Source organism: Taudactylus pleione, unplaced genomic scaffold (assembly GCF_031769625.1).
Source record: "Taudactylus pleione unplaced genomic scaffold, aTauple2 ptg000609l, whole genome shotgun sequence".
Classification (NCBI taxonomy): Eukaryota; Metazoa; Chordata; class Amphibia; order Anura; family Myobatrachidae; genus Taudactylus; species Taudactylus pleione.
Window position 1 is genome coordinate 9,511,812 of NW_028285011.1, and position 12,012 is coordinate 9,523,823.

Sequence of the window (12,012 nt, forward strand, 5' to 3'; positions counted from 1 at the left end):
TAAAAATAATAATAATTGTGGTATAGAAATAGTTCACGTACTTGAAAGTATGTAAATGCCCTGTGCGAAACACAGATAATCACCCATATATATTTGATAAAACAAAATTAACCTGGTGTCCTCTCCAGCATGGTGTTTCCATGAAGTACAAGCTAAGAAAATGGGATAGTACTCGAGATCTTAAGAATTAATTTTGTTTTGATAAAATAACAACCACATTACATGTTAGAAAGCACCATAACCAGGGCAGTAAATACAGCAAAAAAAAGTTTTAGTTTATTTTTTTGCTATATTTACTTCCCCGATGATTGTGATATTTGTTCTTAGACCTAGTGTGCTGTCCCATTTTCTCAGCATATATATTGCATATATTATCTGGGGAGCCAGAACGTTTTTAGGTTGTTGGGGCCAGGATATAATAATAATAATAATAATAATAATAATAAACACACTTTCTCCCTCACAGGAAAAATCTAAAACACATTTTCCCTCTCAGGAGAAAAAATAACACATAGGGCCTGATTCAGAGCACTCGTAAGCGGCCGCTCGTTCGCTCCGAGCGATGTTTGCCCAACTGCGCATGCGTACGGATCGTTATACGCATGCGCAAACCAGTCAGTGCGGTCGAAATTCATGTGCTCGCAAAATAGCGAATGCCTGATAATTTGAGTGACAGAAAGAGGCGTATGTGGGTGGTAACAGGGGAAGGTGCTTGAAAACGGGGAGTGGAGATCCGATCGCAGGCGTGCTTAAAGGTCAAAACGGGCGTTTTATGGGTGTGCATAATTAAAACAGCAGCGTCATTGACCACGTCACTGGGTTATTTTATAGCCAGAACTGCTCGCAAAATTGTGGTAGCAAAAACCAACCACAAGAATAGCGAGCAGCTCAGACCCTGGTCGATGTACTCGATGAATCTAATAAATAGCGGACATGACGTAGGATGCGAGCGGCCAGGGGGCGTAGTTTCCCAAAAAACGACCGCAAGTTTTGTTCGCTCGTTCAGACCTAGAGGCGTGAACAGACCGCAAACAGCGAACGGTTCATTTGAATAGCCACCCCTATTTTCTGGACGAGCGAGCGCTAATTGCGTCCGGCTCTGAATCAGACCCATTGTCACATAGGAAAAAAACAAACACTTTTGTCCCCCACAAAAATAAATAAAACATATTTTCCCCCTTAGGAAAAAAATTAAACATATTGTCACCCAAGGGAAAAAAAATAAAACATTGTCCCCCACAAAAAATAAATAAAACATATTGTCCCCTACAGGAAAAATGTAAAATACATTGGAGGCGATTCAAATGTTTTTTGGGTGTAATGAGCTCCCGAAGGAGCAATGCAATTGATGCTCCGTTCGGGCACCTATACCTCGTGTGTGAGTGCCCAATAGCATATATAATGTGCTTTTGTGTGTCCAAAAGCACAGGGTTTAGCTGTGTATAGTGGCTAACCCCATCTAAAGTCCCACTTTAGCTCCCAAACAGCCGACTTTTCACACATTCTGCTCACCACCCCTAGAGGGTACAAGCAGAAATGTGTGCAGCTGTGGCTACACATTTTCCCTTACAGAAACACACACATTGTCCCCCACAGCAAAAACAAACATATTGTCCCTTGCAGACAAAACAAACATATTGTCCCTTGCAGGAAAAAAATAAAACACATTGTCCCCCACAGGAAGTTAATAAAACACACATTAATTATTTCCCCAGCCCCACACAGAAGACTTACCTGAGCTGCTGCTCAGCCGCATGCAGCACCAGCTTCCCTGTGTGGTGGCGCATTCATGGGCAGAGGGCAGGCTGTGACAGGTAGGTTGCATAGGGCAGGCCGTGGCAGGGAGGGTGCAGAGGTCAGGCTGTGGCAGGTAGGGATCAGAGGTCAGGTTGTGACAGGAAGGGTCAGAGGGCAGACTGTAACAGGTAGAGATCATAGGGTACACTGACATGTAGGGGTTAGAGGGCAGGCTGTGACAGCTAGGGGTCAGAGGTCAGGCTGTAACAGCAGTGGATGGGCGGTGACTAGTAGGGTCAGAGGGCAAGTTGTGATGGGTTAATGGGCAGGCAGTGACAGGTAGGGGTCAGAGGTCAGACTGTAATAGAGTGTAGGCTGCTCTGAGTCTCCCAGTACCCGCCGACAGCACAGCGGAGTTTGTGGTGGGGTGGGGGTCGGGGGTGCAGCAAAAGGGGGGTAGGTTGGTGCTGCAATTTGGAGGGTGTCTCGGGGGGGGGCATTTGGGCCCAAGGGGCAGAGCGGACAAAAGGCGGGGAAGGTGATGTGAAAAGGGGAGGAACATGTGAAGAGGAAGGTGAGAGGACCGCATGGCTAGTCCTAGAGGAAGCGCCAGCCCACAGTAACTAGCCACACAATGGTTGGAGCCAGGTGCAGGGGGATGAGGGCTCCGGAGGCGGGTAGAGAGAGGCTGTGTGGAGGGAGAAGGTGGAGCAGCCGGAAAGGGGATTATTTATCTCTGCCTGGACACTGCCGCTGTAATTCATCTCAGGTGGTGGCCACACTGCGCCCCACGACCCAGTACATTGACTGGCACTGCTCTCAATTGTTTTCTTGGGGCCAGCTTGCTCCACCCCATTCTGGCGCCTATGAGATAATGGTGTTTTCTTGTTCTTTTTGTTTTGGGGGGAATCATGAGAGATATTTCACATTGAGAGTCCCCAAAGATGCAATCTGTTTTAAGCCTAGTATTAGCTTGGTTTATGGGCATAAGGAAAGAAAGGAAACAGCTAGTATGAAGCCAAGGAGTCGCCTTTCTGTTTCTCCTGAAAACGTCTCCATATTAAAGATAACAGAAACACTGGACACTAGGAGACACACTAGGAGCCAGCTATATGATTGCTTGACCATCTCCAATATTTGTGCTGCTGCCACTACCTGCATCTGTTTATGACACTTTTCAGCCACATTGGCATATCATTATTAATAGATGACTGATATGGTTTAATGTATTTTCATACTATGACATTAATATTTACTTTAAAGGCATTGCTTTTTTTTTCCTGTTGTCAGCAAAGCTCCTACATTTACCTCTCTGACTAATTACGGCATATTCAATTATATCAATATTGTTACGTGATGTGTGGCTGCACACATTGCCAATAATTGCAGTATCCGAATATTGCTCATTTTATTGTACACCGCTATTGAATTGCTCCCCATTCCTTACATCAGAGCCACAGGCACTTTTTCTGAAGCTGTTACCTCTTAATGCTGAGGGGAGAAGCTTTAATGCTGTTTGTTAATCCTTAGCACTTATTGACCTGTATGCAGTTTCATGTGACTTTCATGATTTTTATACACATGAAAAATGACATATTGATTTACATAGTTCCTGAATGTATAGTATGTTGTTACACCCTTTTTTCTTTGTGTAGCTGGCTTTTCTTTCAGACAAGTACTGCTAATTACATACAGATCTCTATATGTGAAAGAGTATATGTAGTGTACTCTATGGTAAACAGTACAGTGCCATACATTAAATCCTTATAGACTCTATGGGAACTTGTACATTGTTCCAGACTCCTTAAAATCTATTTGCGCTTTATAGTAAGTTTTGTTGCTGGTATAACAATATAATAAAGTAAAAGTGAATTGAAAGAAAAATACAATTTTAGTGCAAGCAATAAACAAAATAATGAAGGTCCAGGGCCTAGGACTCTATTTTTTGTGAGATAGGCACCCACCTGAAAGTCTTAAGCTGGGCATGCATTACCAGGTTTTCATTCCAACCAGCCAGATTGGACAGATATCTGACAGAAAATTGTATAGTGCAGGGGTGGGGAACCTTTTTTCTGCCAAGGGCCATTTTGATACATATAACATTATTTGCGGGCTCGGTGGAAGGCCACGCCCCCTATGTGTGATGTCACACAGGGGGTGGGGCCACTATCACCAGTGATTACAGCTATGCCTGGAGCATTAGTTGCACCAGGGAGCTGTAAGGGCAGTGGTGAGACCATCTGAAGCATCCTAAGGACGCTCCAGGTGGCTATGCTGCATAGATTCTGGCTGCAGAAAAAAGCTCAGAGGGCCGGACCAAATGAGGTTACCCATCCCTGGTATAGTGGATAGCTTTACATTCTCTTGCTGACGTAGAAATTAGAATTTCTGTGTTATCAACGTCCCTTGTGCAGTGATTACTGATTCATCAACTGCTGCAAAATCCTGTCTGTATTCTCCACCAAAGAGACCAGCGAAGTGTAGACAGCATTGAAATTCTAAAATCTCCTGCAGTAGAAGAATGATTGTTACTGGATTTTGGGGGAGGGGATGATTTTCTGGTGAGTGCATACAACTGAGTAATATAATTAGAGGAGCCCCGGCAGTTAAGTCTGATTTTAATTTAGCTGTATATACTGTATGCACACCTAAAAATGTGTTATCATCTTATGCTTCATGCTACACATGCAGTGTATACATGATATGCACCTACACTTCAAACGTCTCCCTAACAATGGAATGTGGACCACAGCGAGTTTGACTTAACGTACACAATCAGACGTTGGGCCATAGATTTAACCAATAGGAGCATGTGTGAAACCAGATAACTCGCAGAAACTGATGTCTCATTTTCTGACACTGTCTGTCTGGCCATGTTCACTGGGGTTTTTACTTGAATAGCAGCGGCAAGAATGTAAAATGTTTAAAATGATCCAATGGTTTTCTCAGGCAGAAACAGTTTATTTTAAAAAAATGATGTTCAGTTTCCAGTCTCGTTGCTTACATTTTAAATTGTAAACATCAAATTTGAGCCAGTCATATAAATCTAAACAGTGAATGTAGTGAGGCTCTCCTGTTCTGGGTTCCTCCCTTGCCTTTTGTGGTTCAACATAATTTGTAACACATTGAGATAACTTAGGGAGCTGCGCACATACACGCACAAACATCGTTCATTGTGCATTTTAAATTGCTCCATTCCTGTTTTTGTACTGTGATCGTAAAGCTATTCTTACCTGTTATTCATTTATTTTTTTGTTAAAGCCATGACACATGTATATCATGGACATAGTTTCTTTTCCAGTCTAAAACATAGTGCTTTGTATGAAATAGGCAGAGTTTTAAGTTGGTAGTAATTAGCTAGGACTGTTTCAGTTAAATTCAATTCAATATTGTTCATTTGTTATTTCACTTCATGAAAACTGCAATGTAAAATAACTATGGATTAATTTATTTAATACGATGTACATAGAAATGAGTTATGCATACATATACATCCATGGATGTCTCTATAAAGCCAAATGCAAGGAGTGGGGTGGCTGTGGGGCTGGAGCCCTATAGTGTATCACTGAAGCATGGCTGTAATCGCTGCTCTCACACTTTGGTATGGGATCTAAGCAGAGGAAAATTTTATATATATATATATATATATATATATATATATATAAATAAATATTTGTAGGGGTGCACTCACCAGACTTCAATCAAGGGCTCAAAATGACAACTTTATTCCATAGAACATTAGTCCATTGGAACATTGCGGCACTCATCCGGATTTCACAATGGAAATAACGATAGAAACATATTTGTCTTCAACGTTTTGGAATTTAATCCGTCATCAGGAAGAATATAAGATATACAAAACAAGCACTTACCTATATACATGTTTTCACAAGCTGAACCCACCACCGATCGCGTGCCATGCTCGGGCGCCGGGCGGGACCGCTTCCATCATCGACGTCACCTCCGGAAGTGACCATCCGGGGCCCGGCCCCCACCAGCGTCCGTAACCATGGCAGCGATCAACACACCACTACGCTTCTTCTATTTGTAATATAGAAAAATGACATCAGTCGGATGGTAAATGCCATTATAACTTCATCGATGGAAAGATACAAATGTATCATATCAAAACTTCAAATAAACACACGAATCAATGTCATAATGTTTCCTACCTCCTAGCATGGTCATGCAAAATAACAATGTTCACACACTCTATAAAGAGCATCATAACAACATCCATATTGATAATATGTCACTGCTGGTACTTTTATGAAAATAATACATATATAGATATAAGAGAACGTATGAAAACAAAGAACTATATGCAAATCTTTCTAGATTATATTAACAACATCTAAACTCTTAATCATATCTATAATACAGTATTCAGAATCAATCCAAAGTGCTCATATCAATATATAGGGGATAATTAACTAGTGCACCAAAATGGAGCTCGTGGAGACACAGGACCTCATTCAGAGACGGTCGTTGCGGCCGCACGGTCGTAAGGGAAAAGGGGCCGAATATGCAAATGATGCACTCGCATGTTGCGTCCTTAAGATCGGATTGTTAGCTGGCCAACCAAGGGGAGGATGTGGCCATAAGACAAAAAATACGCCCCCTTCTCGTACGCATTACACGTAATCTCCGGCCATATAAGGATTAATCGAGACCATCGGTAACCATCGGAACTGGTCGTAGAGCTTAAGGTTGACCATACCCTCTCTTAAGCACTACGATCAGGTCAGTGTACAAACCACCCATGTCATGTGTGCCATGACACTACTTTGTTAATTATGCACTCCCATAAAACGCAGTTCGCATAATTAGGCACGCCTGCATTCGGATCTCCACTCCCCCGTTTTCAAGCACCTTCCCCTGTTACCACCCACAAATGCCTCATTCTGTCACTCAAACTACCGACCTGGCTGTGTTCAAGGAGAGAGAAATTTCTGATCGTAGCAGCTAGTTTGCGCACGCGCATTGCGAACTTTATGCATGCGCAGTTTAGCGAACATTGGTGGCGTACGACTGTGCGGCCGCAACGACCGACTCTGAATGAGGACCACAGTATCAAGTCTGTGGATCTTATGGGTCTCTAATTGAAGCAATCTCTTTCCTCTATCTCCCCCTCGTATGTCCTCCGGCACATGATCTATAATCACATATTTCAAAGTTGACAAACTATGTTTGGCTAACAAGAAAGGTCTTGCCACTGGCTGCTCTATATCTTTTGTATTACTAAGTGCTCTCCGGATGGCCGATCGATGAAGGGCCATCGTTTCTTTGAAGGAACGAATCGTTTTGCCCACGTAGCATAAGCCACATGGGCATTTAATCAAATAGACCACGTAGGTGCTAGAACATGTTAGGGGATAAAGAATTGTAAACTTAACCCCCGTGTGAGAATGAAAAAAGACTTTGGTCTGAAGCATGTAGCTGCACGTAGTACAGCCCAGACATTTGTAACACCCCCCCCCCCGGCTTTTTACGGGTATTGGAGGGCAATCTATTCGATATATCTGTTCTAACAATCATATCCCTCAAGTTCTTACCACGTTTGTAGCAAGACATAATCCTAGAATGCTTTTTATAGATCTTTATCCTGTTGTATTACAGGCCACAATGATCTAACTGATTGTTTAATCAGTTTATCTGCAGTGTTGAATTCATGAACCCAATGAAGACGATCTACAGGACTACTATTGTCTTGAACCGCTTAGTTCAAGAGAGTAGCCCGTGGAATAAAATCAACTTTCCTTTTTGCTTCACTCAGAATTTTATCTGAATAACCTCTCTCTTTAAATTTGGCCAACATTTCTATCAAAGATGACTCTGTATATAGGTAAGTGCTTGTTTTGTATATCTTATATTCTTCCTGATGACGGATTAAATTCCGAAACGTTGAAGACAAATATGTTTCTATCGTTATTTCCATTGTGAAATTCGGATTAGTGCCACAGATCCTGTTCGCTACATACTTGTTTGTTGCTGTGCACCACGGTGTTTGTTTTATTCTTTAGGAGTGCCATTCTCACGGACTATATATATATATATATATATATATATATATATATATATATTGTGACACAGTTAGGTTAGGGGGTCCCTCTCCTGGGTAGAGGACTCCTTCCTTACACACACAGCAGCAGGGAAGCAGCACAACACTTACAGTTAGGTTTTCAAGTGTCTCTGAGCAAACTCCCTGTCTGCTCTCCCAGGTGAGACAATCAGCCCTCAGCACACTAGGCTAATATTGGCCACTCTCAGGTGGAAACCCTAACAAGCCTGTTACCAGGCTAAGAGAACCAAAACCTGGAGTGGCGGTGGGTGGAGCCCTCCCTCTCCTCTCACCCATAACCCCCAGGTCCCAAACCGGCTTTTCAAAAAGCCGAGACTCAAGCCTGCTACACTGCAGACTTTCTCCTGGAGGTTTAAAACACATAAGACAGGAATCTGGGACAAATGTACCTGCCACAGACCACTTTACCAATGATCCTATCACATATCCCCCCCCTTTGTTTAGACCTGTGGGGCGGAACAACTGAAGCCCCCAAACAATGAATGCGTGACAACGCGTCAGCATTGGCCAGCTGGCTTCCTGGCCTGTGTTCCACTGAAAATGTAAAAGTTTGTAACGCCAAGAACCATCTCGTAATTCTCGCATTACTGTCTTTATTTTCGGACATCCACTTCAAAGGGGCATGGTCAGTGATCAATTTGAACTTTCTTCCAACCAAGTAGTACCTGAGAGCCTCTAACACCCACTTTATGGCCAACGCCTCCTTCTCCACTGTGGCATAGTTTCTCTCATGTACATTCAACTTTCTTCTTAGTTAGAAAATAGGGTGTTCCTCACCCTCCTTGTTCTGGGACAGGACCGCTCCTATACCTACTTCTGATGCATCGGTTTGTACTATGAATTCCCTGTCAAAATTAGGAGTCATCAGGACTGGTTGGGAACACAACGCTACTTTCAACTCCTGAAAAGCTTTCTCCGCCTCAGGACTCCATTCTACCATGACTTTTTGTTTGCCTTTGGTCAGGTCAGTCAGTGGGACTGCCATGGTGGCAAAGTTGGGTATAAACCTCCTGTAGTACCCCGTAATTCCCAAGAAGGCTCTCACCTGCTTCTTATTCAGAGGCCGTGGCCAGTTTTGTATGGCATCAACTTTATTGAGCTCAGGCCTCTGCCAATGGTGTATCCCAGATATTTTACTTCCTCCATGCCTAGACAACACTTTTTTGGGTTGGCTGTCAAACCTGCCTTATAGATGGAGTCCAAAACTGCTTGTACCCTGGGTAAGTGAGACTGCCATTCAGGACTATGAATGACCACGTCATCCAGATAAGCAGCCGCATACCGTCTATGGGGCCTTACAATCCTGTCCATCATTCTTTGGAAGGTAGCAGGTGCCCCATGTAGCCCGAAGGGCAACATATTGTACTGAAACAAGCCCTCTGGCACTGAAAAAGCTGTCTTTTGTTTGGCGCTCTCGGTTAACGGTACTTGCCAATACCCTTTGGTTAGGTCAAGAGTGGTTAAATACCTTGCCGTCCCTAGTCTCTCAATCAACTCATCCACTCTTGGCATCGGGTAGGCATCGAATTTTGAAACACTGTTCAACTTTCGGAAGTCATTGCAGAAACGCACACTCCCGTCGGGCTTTGGAATCAACACAATGGGACTTGACCATTCACTATGTGATTCTTCAATAACCCCTAACTCTGGCATATTTTTAATTTCTTTCGACACTGATTCTCTTTGTGCTTCTGGCAACCTATAGGGCTTTAGATTAACTTTAACCCCTGGGTCAGTGATGATGTCATGTTTAATGACCAAGGTTTTCCCGGGTACGTCAGAGAACAGCACCCTATTGCTGATCAGAAACTCCTTGACCTCTTGTTGTTGAATTGCCGACAGGGTTTTTGCCACTGTCACTTCGGGAACTAAGGGCCCTGGATTTACTGGAGGGGCTCGGACGGCCGACAGTGCCGTTCTATCTTTCCTGGGCTTTAACAGATTTATATGGTATATCTGTTCCGGCTTTCTTTTCCCCGGCTAGTAAACTTTGTAATTGACCTGCCCCACTCTTTCTAAGATTTCAAAGGGCCCTTGCCATTTAGCCAAAAGTTTATTTTCCACAGTGGGAACCAATACTAACACTCTGTCCCCAGGAGCAAAGCTGCGTAACCGAGCATTGCAGTTGTATACCCTCTGCTGTGCCTGTTGAGCCTGTTCCAGGTGCTCTCTCACTATCGGCACTACCGCAGCAATTCTCTCCTGCATTTGAGAAACATACTCAATCACGGTTTTGTAAGGACTAGACTGCCCATCCCATGTCTCTTTGGCAATGTCTAGTAACCCCCTTGGGTGTCTCCCATACAACAAGTCGAAGGGTGAAAACCCGGTGGAGGACTGGGGAACTTCTCTTATGGCCAACAATAAATACGGCAATAAGTAATCCCAATCCCTACCATCCTTGTCGACCACTTTCCTAAGCATGTGTTTTAACGTCTTGTTAAACCTCTCGACCAGCTCATCGGTTTGGGGGTGATGTTCTTAACTGTTCAATTTTGAACAGGCGACATAACTCTTTCATGACTTTTGACATAAACGGTGTACCCTGGTCAGTTAGTATCTCCTTGGGTATACCCAGCCTGCTAAAGACATGAACTAGCTCTCTGGCAATGGTCTTGGTTGACGTATTGCGCAACGGGATCGCTTCCGGGTACCTGGTAGCGTAATCCATTATGACCAGAATATACTGGTGTCCCCTGGCAGACTTCATTAAGGGTCCAACCAAATCCATTGCTATTCTTTCAAACGGCACCTCTATAATAGGCAATGGAACTAGTGGACCCTTAAAATGTGGCCTGGGAGCATGATACTGACACTCAGGGCAGGATGCACAAAAGTCAGACACCTCTTTATGAAGCCCGGGCCAGAAAAACCTCTGCATTATTCGCTCAGTGGTTTTCTCTACCCCTAGATGGCCTGCCGTTATATGACCATGGGCCAGATCCAACACTATTTTTCTGTAGGCTTTGGGAACTATTAGTTGTTCCACAATATCTTCCCCCTTCTTAGTCACCTGATATAACAAATCCTGACACATTGCCATGTGGGGATAGGACAAAGGACTATCAGGGTCTACGGGTTTACCATCAACTACTTTTACATTCTCCCTGGCTTTTACCAAAGTAGGGTCATTCAACTGCTCCACGGCAAAGACCTCTCTTCTGACCTCTAAGTCAGGCAGACAATCACCTGGCCCAACAACACTTCCCACCTCAATGAGAGGCACATCAGTTGGCGGGCCACCGTCACTTTCCGCATTCTCTAGTTCGCCAACCATAGTAGAAAAAGGGAATAACTCTGACTCAGAAGAAACTCCCTCCTCCACTACATTGACAACCTTCTCAAATGGATCGGGGTTGTTCACCTCTGGAACAAAACGGCTTTCCCACAACTTCCAGAAGTGAGCAAAGTCTCTCCCCAATATTGCATCGTACACCAGACCATGCACCAAACCCACAGAAACTATAGCAGAGCCACATGTTGTCTCGATGTTCTCCTCGGCCGTAACATAATATCGAGTATCCCCATGTATGCAGGTCACACCAACAGTTTTCCCTGTATGCCTCAAGGGGTTCACCAGCTCAGCTTTTATAAGTGTCACCAAGCTACCAGAGTCTAACAGTGCCTCTACTCGGTAGCCTTCTACAGTGAGTACACACATGTGCTTATCAGTCTCAGCCTGCCGGTCAGCCGTACAGGCTGTCTGTGCAAAGAAAGACCCCCTGCGGTAGACATGAGCAGTATCACATTGCATAGGTTCAGTTGTAAGTGAACAATTAGCGGCAATATGGCCGAAGCCACCACATCGGAAACACTGAGTCATATTAATGTCTAGTCGTTTACGCGGCAAGAACCTTCCTGGCCTGGCAGGCCTGTCTCCAGGTTCTACACCCTCAGTCTTAGGTACATTCCACCGCCCAGCACCCTTCTCCCCTGGAACAGTCTTACCAGTGTCTGTGGGAGTTCGCTGGTGCGCCATCGGGGCTCGGTGGGGCATACTCATCAGCTCCTCAGCCGCCACGTACCTCTCCACCAGCTCGACCAACTGGTCCGCGGACTTAGGGTCTGCATGGCTCACCCACTTGCGCAGAGTCACAGGTAATGATCGTAGGTACCGGTCCATCACGACCCTTTCCACGATCTGTGGTCCCGTCAGCGTTTCGGGCTGTAGCCATTTTGAGGACAGATGGACG

General features: G+C 44.3%; 1 protein-coding gene across 3 annotated transcripts in view; it reads right to left on the bottom strand.

Annotated features, from left to right (window-relative positions):
• POU3F3 (POU class 3 homeobox 3) overlaps positions 1-12,012 on the bottom strand; it is a 220,709-nt gene that overhangs the window by 148,423 nt on the left and 60,274 nt on the right. The gene's annotated exons all lie outside the window — the stretch shown is intronic.